The following is a 7,227-nucleotide window of genomic DNA, read 5'->3' as shown; positions in this document are numbered from 1 at the left end:
CATTCCAGAGAAACAGTGTTAGGCTTTGTTCATTGTATTGTTGAAATCAAGGTTCACTATACTGACATTTCCTTAATTTACTGATTTAGTAAATTATAACATAATTTAGAATTTACCGTGATCATATATTATATGTGATCATGACAAATAATGAAGAAGAATAAAGCAATGTCTTGTGCGATGTAGTTTTAGTGAAAGTATCAATTTAATTCACTGTTTTAGAATTGTTCCTGGGAATTGAGTAAATTTATTCATTTGCAGTGTTAGGAATGCACCATTAAAAAAAGTGACAACTGCCTTCTCCAAATTTGTCGTGTTTCTAAAGCTCCCCGTAATGGGTGTGATTCTCCTAGGTTCACAAAATTAAACTTACTTTATGAGGCTTGACACTTTCTTTGTTATAACTCAGATTTTAATTCTGTCCTCTCTTTTCCAGTTTGGTGAGGCATTGTTTGAATGGAGGCAAGAAAATGGAAATAAAGAAATTATATCTTTTCTCTCATATGCATTAATTCAATGTCTGCAAGCAAATGGGGACATTTTTTGAATGGTGTTTTAGTTACATCCTGGGTAAAATATATTTTCTCAGGTAGTTAACTGACATTGTCTCTTAGACACAGAGCTCAACATTTTAAACCTTGTCTGATACATCTTTCAGATTGTGGACATCTCTAGAGAGCAAATACTTTACCCTCTCTTTGCTCTTTTTCATAAAATGCCCATTACTGTATAATGCAAAATATTATAGTATGTGGTCAGTATAAAGCTTAATTGATGTTTAATAGTCATATGAAGTGTTTACTTTGAAGAAAGAAATGCAACTTATTTAGATAAGTAACATAATGGGTTTTCTGCTAAGCTAAGTTGGCAAAATGCTTTGTCATAATATCATATTCAACAAGAAATAGTTATTGTGATCTCACAAGAGACTTTCTGGGATAATGAGAATGTAAAGTATTTTGTTATGGAAAATGCCCACACAAAGTCTTTAGTTTTTGTATTCTGTGGTTTAGTTTTTAATTTGTGTGGCTTAGCTTTTAATTCATGTTCTCATCCACAGAAATTCTGTGCAGAGAAATACCTGTAATCAAATCCTAGCTCTGTCATGTACCAACCATGTGAACTTGACTAAATTGCTCGACTACTCAGAGTCTCAGTTTTCTCATCTATAATTTGGGAAATATAGTGTCTTCCTCAAAAGACAGATGTAAGGATTAAAATATATAACTTACAAAGGGCACTTAATATAATTCCTGATACCTACTATGTGAATAGAGAATTTATATCCATGTTTATATTAATGTCTGGGCACCTTTCTCTGTGCCATCTCAGTAAGGTACCGCTTTTCCATCTCATTAAATTAACCTTCTTTCTCTGGTTCTAAGTGATTACAAGGAGATCCCATGCTCAGGCCTCCAATCACCTTGTTTCTCATTAGATTGCAGGACACCTTTTGAAGTTAATTTCAGTTCTGTTTTAGAAAAAGCAGATATCAAAAGAAAGAATAGGGTACAATCATTGGATTTGATGTTTCTTGAATTATAAAAATATTCTATGAGTGTTTTCCCAGTCATAGTACTGGGTTCATTTAAGAGGAAAAAATACTTGAAAGAATTAATCCAAGTTAAATAGGATCCGCTTAATAAGCTCCCGTTAGGGGGTGCCATGTGCTGCAAAGGACTGTATTATTGAGCATTTATATAGCAGCTTGCTTTACAAAGTAGTTTATAATTCATAAGTTCTTTGATAAGTAATTTATAATTCATAAAGATGCTTTAAGCTAAATTTTTATTGTTATCTCCATCTCTTAAATGGAGAAACAAAGGTAGTTAACTAAAGTCACGTAATATGTCTAAGACCAAAAAGAAACTACCTCTGAGCCATTACTTTTCCAAGAGGAGACATGATCTTCATCTCTTTCTCACAAGGACAAAGAAGAGGTAAAATAAAACAGTAACACCCTATTTATCATAGTCACATTACAGAGTCACTGTTATAAGTGTTTATTTCTTTAGGGTAATCAACTAATATTTGAATTTTGCTTTTTATACTAGATATGCAGAGTCTTTGCCTGGCTCATTTGCCTGCATCAGAAACATCTTTCACAATAATCTAAGTGAAATAGGGAAGTTTCTTTCCAAAAGCAAACCTTTTCATCATGTATCCCAACCCTTACCACTCTGCAATTAGCAGTGCAATCCCTGTAAGCAGTAGTTTAAGGGGTGCGGTGAGGAGTGAGGTACTTCCTGCAGAGGTCTAGAAGTCCCCAAATTGGCCTAGGAGCAGCATCCCCCTCTTCCTCCCTCACAAATTGGTCTTTCCTGCTTCAGAAAGTCTAGTGCATAAGGACATTTTCTGTCCTTGAAAGTCAACTCTTAATTACCCGTGAACAGAATTTCTCATTAATTAACTTCATTCTCTTCCTCATGCTATCCAAATTAATTTCCCAGTACCCCAAAATGCTATGTGCCCAAGGTTAGTCAAAATAGGTAAGCATATTTCAGAAAATAAAAATATATTTACTTAATCTTCACAGCAATGGTTTGTGTTTATATTATGTATTTATTAATATATTTATATATACAATATATAAATTCAGTAAAAATTACTACCTTATATATTATATATTTATATATTCATGTTTATTATATATAATATACACATATATAATATATAAGCATATGCATCATGTATAAATATATTCATATATGTAACAATATAATATACATATTGATTTATAAACGATAAACATATATACTTGTTTTATAGTAGTAAATGATAATAAACATATACTTTTACTATATGAACATTTAGTATGTAACAAATGTATATATAATGTATAAATACAAGCATTTTTTGCAGAACTGTATATTTTTATATAAGTATATTAGTTTTAATATTATGGATAAATTTATTTATGATTATTGAAACCATTTGAAAATAAGTTTCAGGCATCATGACACGTGAAATACTTCACCCTTGAACATGGCATATATCTCCTAAGAATAAGCCCATTTTTCTATATAACTATATTATAATAACATAAAAGCATAACAATAATTCCTAATATGATATAATACCCAGTTTATATTGAAATTTCCCAAATTGTGACAAGAATGTCTTTGATAGCTGTTTCTGTTTTGTTTTGAACCAGAAATCAGATTGGGTTTAGCTCCTAGATTTAATTCCAAACTTATTTGACCACCAAACTCTCCCCTTCTCCAAAAAGCTTGATGAGTGTGTGTGGTTGAACATACCTAGAGAATCAAGGATGTGGAGCATAGAATAGTTTCTGAAAAATGTCCATCCAGCACAAGACTGGCACACAGTGTGAATTAAGTAACAAATTGTCAAATGAACAATAGGTTGGAAGCAAGGTCAGCCAAGGAAGCATGACAAAGGCATTTCTCATCAGGCAGGTGCAGCACTGGGAGGAGAGAGTAGGTAATATGAGGTACTGTGAGATGAGGTGATGGCACCAGGCATACATGTTTCCTTCTTTACAATTTGCCCCTCTGATTTCAAGCTTGCATTAGACTAAAATACCTGTATAGTCAATTCCATAAACTCAAATGGATATCCACAGGCACACACATGCACACACTCATACAGAGGTGGAGTGGAGAAGAAAAAGAGAGGGAAATAAATAAAGGAAGATGGGTAAGGAAAAATAAAGAGAAGAAGGGAAATAGTACTTTTGTTACCCAGTGTTTCAAGTTACGAACAAAGCCTCTAGGACATCAGCATACATATTGAAGAGTTGCCAGTAAATTTCAAAATAAGTGGTTTTCTTCTTCTGTGAATGAAACTCATAAGCACTTCCTCTCCTACTTGAAGGGCAAAAGGCCAATCAAGGAATCAGGAAAGGATTTTCAATATGAAGGCTTTTGATCAGACTTTTCTCTCTAGCCTAGGTAAGGTGATAATAACTCTGTTTGATATCTCTTGGGGCCAGAATATTGATGATGATAGATTAGACACACTATGGCTGCAGCTACAGGAGTTAGAAGATTTTCTCTGCAACTCTATGGTTTAATACTTTTGTACTTACATATACCTCGCAAATAATCCTTCTGAAGGTTCTTTGGATTATCTGTAAAGATGGATGGTCTTTTACCATAAGGACTTAGTAAGACAGGGCATGAAAGCACCTAGCCTAGGGTCTAGCACAGCACAATGTGCTTAATAGATGTTGCCTTATATGATGAATGCTTTTTCCCCTTGAGTCACATCTTGGGGGAGCGGGTTGCAGTATGTGAGAAACAAGCTATGATTCTCCTTGGTAGGAAGCAGAATACGAAAAAGTGACAGAGATGCACAGGTTTCTGTGACTCGCAATTCAACAACTCTCATCAAAAGAAGTGGTAGGGATTTTTTATGGGAAAATGATCCAAGACTTTAACCTGGTAAATTTCACTTTGAGTCTTTAGACTACTGTCGTCAAATTTAAAGAATCCTTTAAAAATGCTTTAAGTATTCCTTGTCATCTTTTTTTTTTTTTTTGCAATTTTATAACTTTATTTGAGGTATTTGATGATCAGTGATTAGTTCTCATCCACATTGACTATCTGTAGATTTTTGAAAGTGGTTAACAGGTACATAGGTAACCAAAGTATAGAGCTTATTTGGTGAATCTTCATCCTCATTACGTTTTCTGGACAACCAAACACGGATTCGGTTTGGGACTTTCCTTATTCCTTTGGCCCAGACAGCTGTGTTGAGCCTGGTGTCAATGCACACATCTGGAGTTCCCATCTCCTTCATGGCAAATCTCTGAATAGCTTTGAGTGACTGAGGGGCACTCTTCTTGAAGCCCACTCCATGGATGCGCTTGTGAATGTTGATGGTGTATTCTCAGGTCACCACCTCGTTGATGGCAGAACGGCCCTTTTTCTTCTCTCCACCCTTCTTTGCGGGAGCCATTCTGCCAGGTCCAAGTTGGAAAGGAAGAGCGCGAGGGATTCTTTGTCATCGTTCTCTAAGTGTACAAGAGTTACAATATGACTAATACAATGTATCTCTAGTAGGTCTGCAATAGGGTAAACATTATTGCACGCTAAATGGTATTTTAGGGCTTTAATTCAACTGATCTTTAAAACAAGTAAGCAAGTTTGACAATATGTGTTTAGAGTGTGGTAAATTTAAAAAAAGAATTTATCAATCAAAGCTTTAACAGCATTGAGTTAGAAGGCATGTCTTTCAAGATTCTGAAATTCTTAATGAATTTGATCTTAAATTCTATCTTGCCAATCAATTTAATGTGAACATTCATATATAAAGCCAATTTGTTTCTGAATTACGGCATTAATCCAAGTCAATAGGGAGATCTAGTGGCCCTAATCACTTTTAGTAAGCTTTATTTAAACATCTTAGGATAGTATGTTGCTCCGATAGCTGCCATACCCAGTCTCTGTTTTCACCAATATGCTAAAGTAGTGTTCACCAGTCCTAAAGATATACTTTTTTTTTTTTCCAAAAGAAGTCTACCAACAGCAAATTTAAAGATCTCATTCAAGTTCACTTGTAAGGAAAACAAATAGCAATATAACGGCTATAAAACACCAGGAAGAAAACAACTTGGAATGACTTTCGAGAGAGAATTTCAAAATTCTAGCTGTCAGTACCTTAGTAATCTAAAATGTTTGTAAGGAGGTTTATTTGTTCATTCTATAATTAATACATATTGTCACTTTAGAGAAAATTTGGAAAATACAGAAAATAGAAGAAAATGCAATAAGTAGCTGAACTATTTCATTGTAATTTTTATCCTATCTCAAATATAACTTAAAATGAAAGTCATTCTTGCAATTTTGTAGAGTTTGGAATACAGGATGGGGAAAGGCAGAAGAAACAAAGAGAAAAGAACAACATTACAGAACGTTATGGAGATAAATGGCATACCTAAGTATGAGAGCTTTGCCATTGTATGTTGTTCTTTACTCGAAATACTCTTGCTATTCAAGATCTGGGCCTTGCTTGGCTGTAATCTTCCATTCTTGCCAAGTGTGTGTGGTATTTTGGGGATGTGGACAAATATCCACAGGAACTTGGCTGAGACCTACAGATATATTTTTACCTCCAACAGCAAACAACCAGGGCATTAACTTGCTCTACCATTTAGCACTTTACATTTGAACCACAGCAGGCCAGTTTAGTGTGGTCCTTTGTGAACCAAAATTAGAGTGCTGTAATCTGCCTTTCAGACTTTGATTTTTTCCAAGATTTATAAAGAAAGACATCATAGAATTTAGAGATAGATAAACTCTCAGATATATAATTCCTTTGCTTAATAAATAAGGAAAATTTGATGCAGGGGAAAGCACAGGATGAAAAGCCTAGGATTTAATTAGCCGTGAAGCTCTGGGCAAACCACATAACCATTCTGAGATTCAAGTCTCCCCATCTGGAAATTGATGGAATTGACCACAATAAATTTCAAGTGTCATTTAGCTTTCATATTCCAATAACCAATTTTGTGATTCTATGAAAGTGGAAAATGTAAGTAGTTTTTGATAAAATTCTTCATATGAAACTATGGAACTGAGAATTGTTTGCTCTTTGGTCAAGGCTTAATGACTTAGGCTACATTGGAAGTGGCTATGCTATATCAAAGGAGAGGGAATACAGTAATTAGCCCTTCCATGTCTAATCTGGTAAGGTATTGATACAAGGTAAAATGGAAAACAGGATATCCCATAGAATAATTTGGTATGGTTGATACCTGCCCTCATTTTCTCTCTTGTAATAAAAATTGAAGGACAGGGGGATTGATTAATGGATAGCAAAAGACATGTCACCTTCAAACAAGGGTTGATACTTCACATGTTCATAAGGAGTAAGAGTGGTATGGCGTTTCCAGCTCCAAAACTTTGCACACAGTTCCCACTCTCTGGGATGAATTTGAACGAGCAAAACCTACTTCTTCTAGGAGGTCTCCCCTGATTATCCAGCTATCAAGGTCTCTCTCCCTTTTCTAAACTCCAATAGTACTTGCTGTGGGTGTTCCCTATTTTTCACTTAACATTTAGGTTTTGTTTTATTGGTTCTTTCCTCAGTGCTAGGCTTCTTACTTTTCCATACACCTGTGAGTCCTCAAAAGAAGGAGACCCTTTAGTGCTTGGAAAAGTTAGCACTAAGCCTGCTGCAGGTACATTTCTCCATTGGCATCTGAGATTAAAGGGACTTATGTTCCACTTTGCATGGTTTGGAATGGACAACAATGGGCAC

The 7,227-nt window shown here is 34.8% G+C and overlaps 1 pseudogene; it reads right to left on the bottom strand.

The window, feature by feature from the left end:
- Positions 1-4,544: 4,544 nt before the first annotated feature.
- LOC112135231 (large ribosomal subunit protein eL31-like) lies at positions 4,545-4,953 on the bottom strand (annotated as a pseudogene).
- Between the last annotated feature and the right edge of the window lie 2,274 nt (positions 4,954-7,227).

Source organism: Pongo abelii, chromosome 8, assembly GCF_028885655.2.
Source record: "Pongo abelii isolate AG06213 chromosome 8, NHGRI_mPonAbe1-v2.0_pri, whole genome shotgun sequence".
Taxonomy (NCBI): domain Eukaryota; kingdom Metazoa; phylum Chordata; class Mammalia; order Primates; family Hominidae; genus Pongo; species Pongo abelii.
Note: the sequence above shows the minus strand (reverse complement) of the source record. Positions and strands in the feature narration are given on the sequence as shown.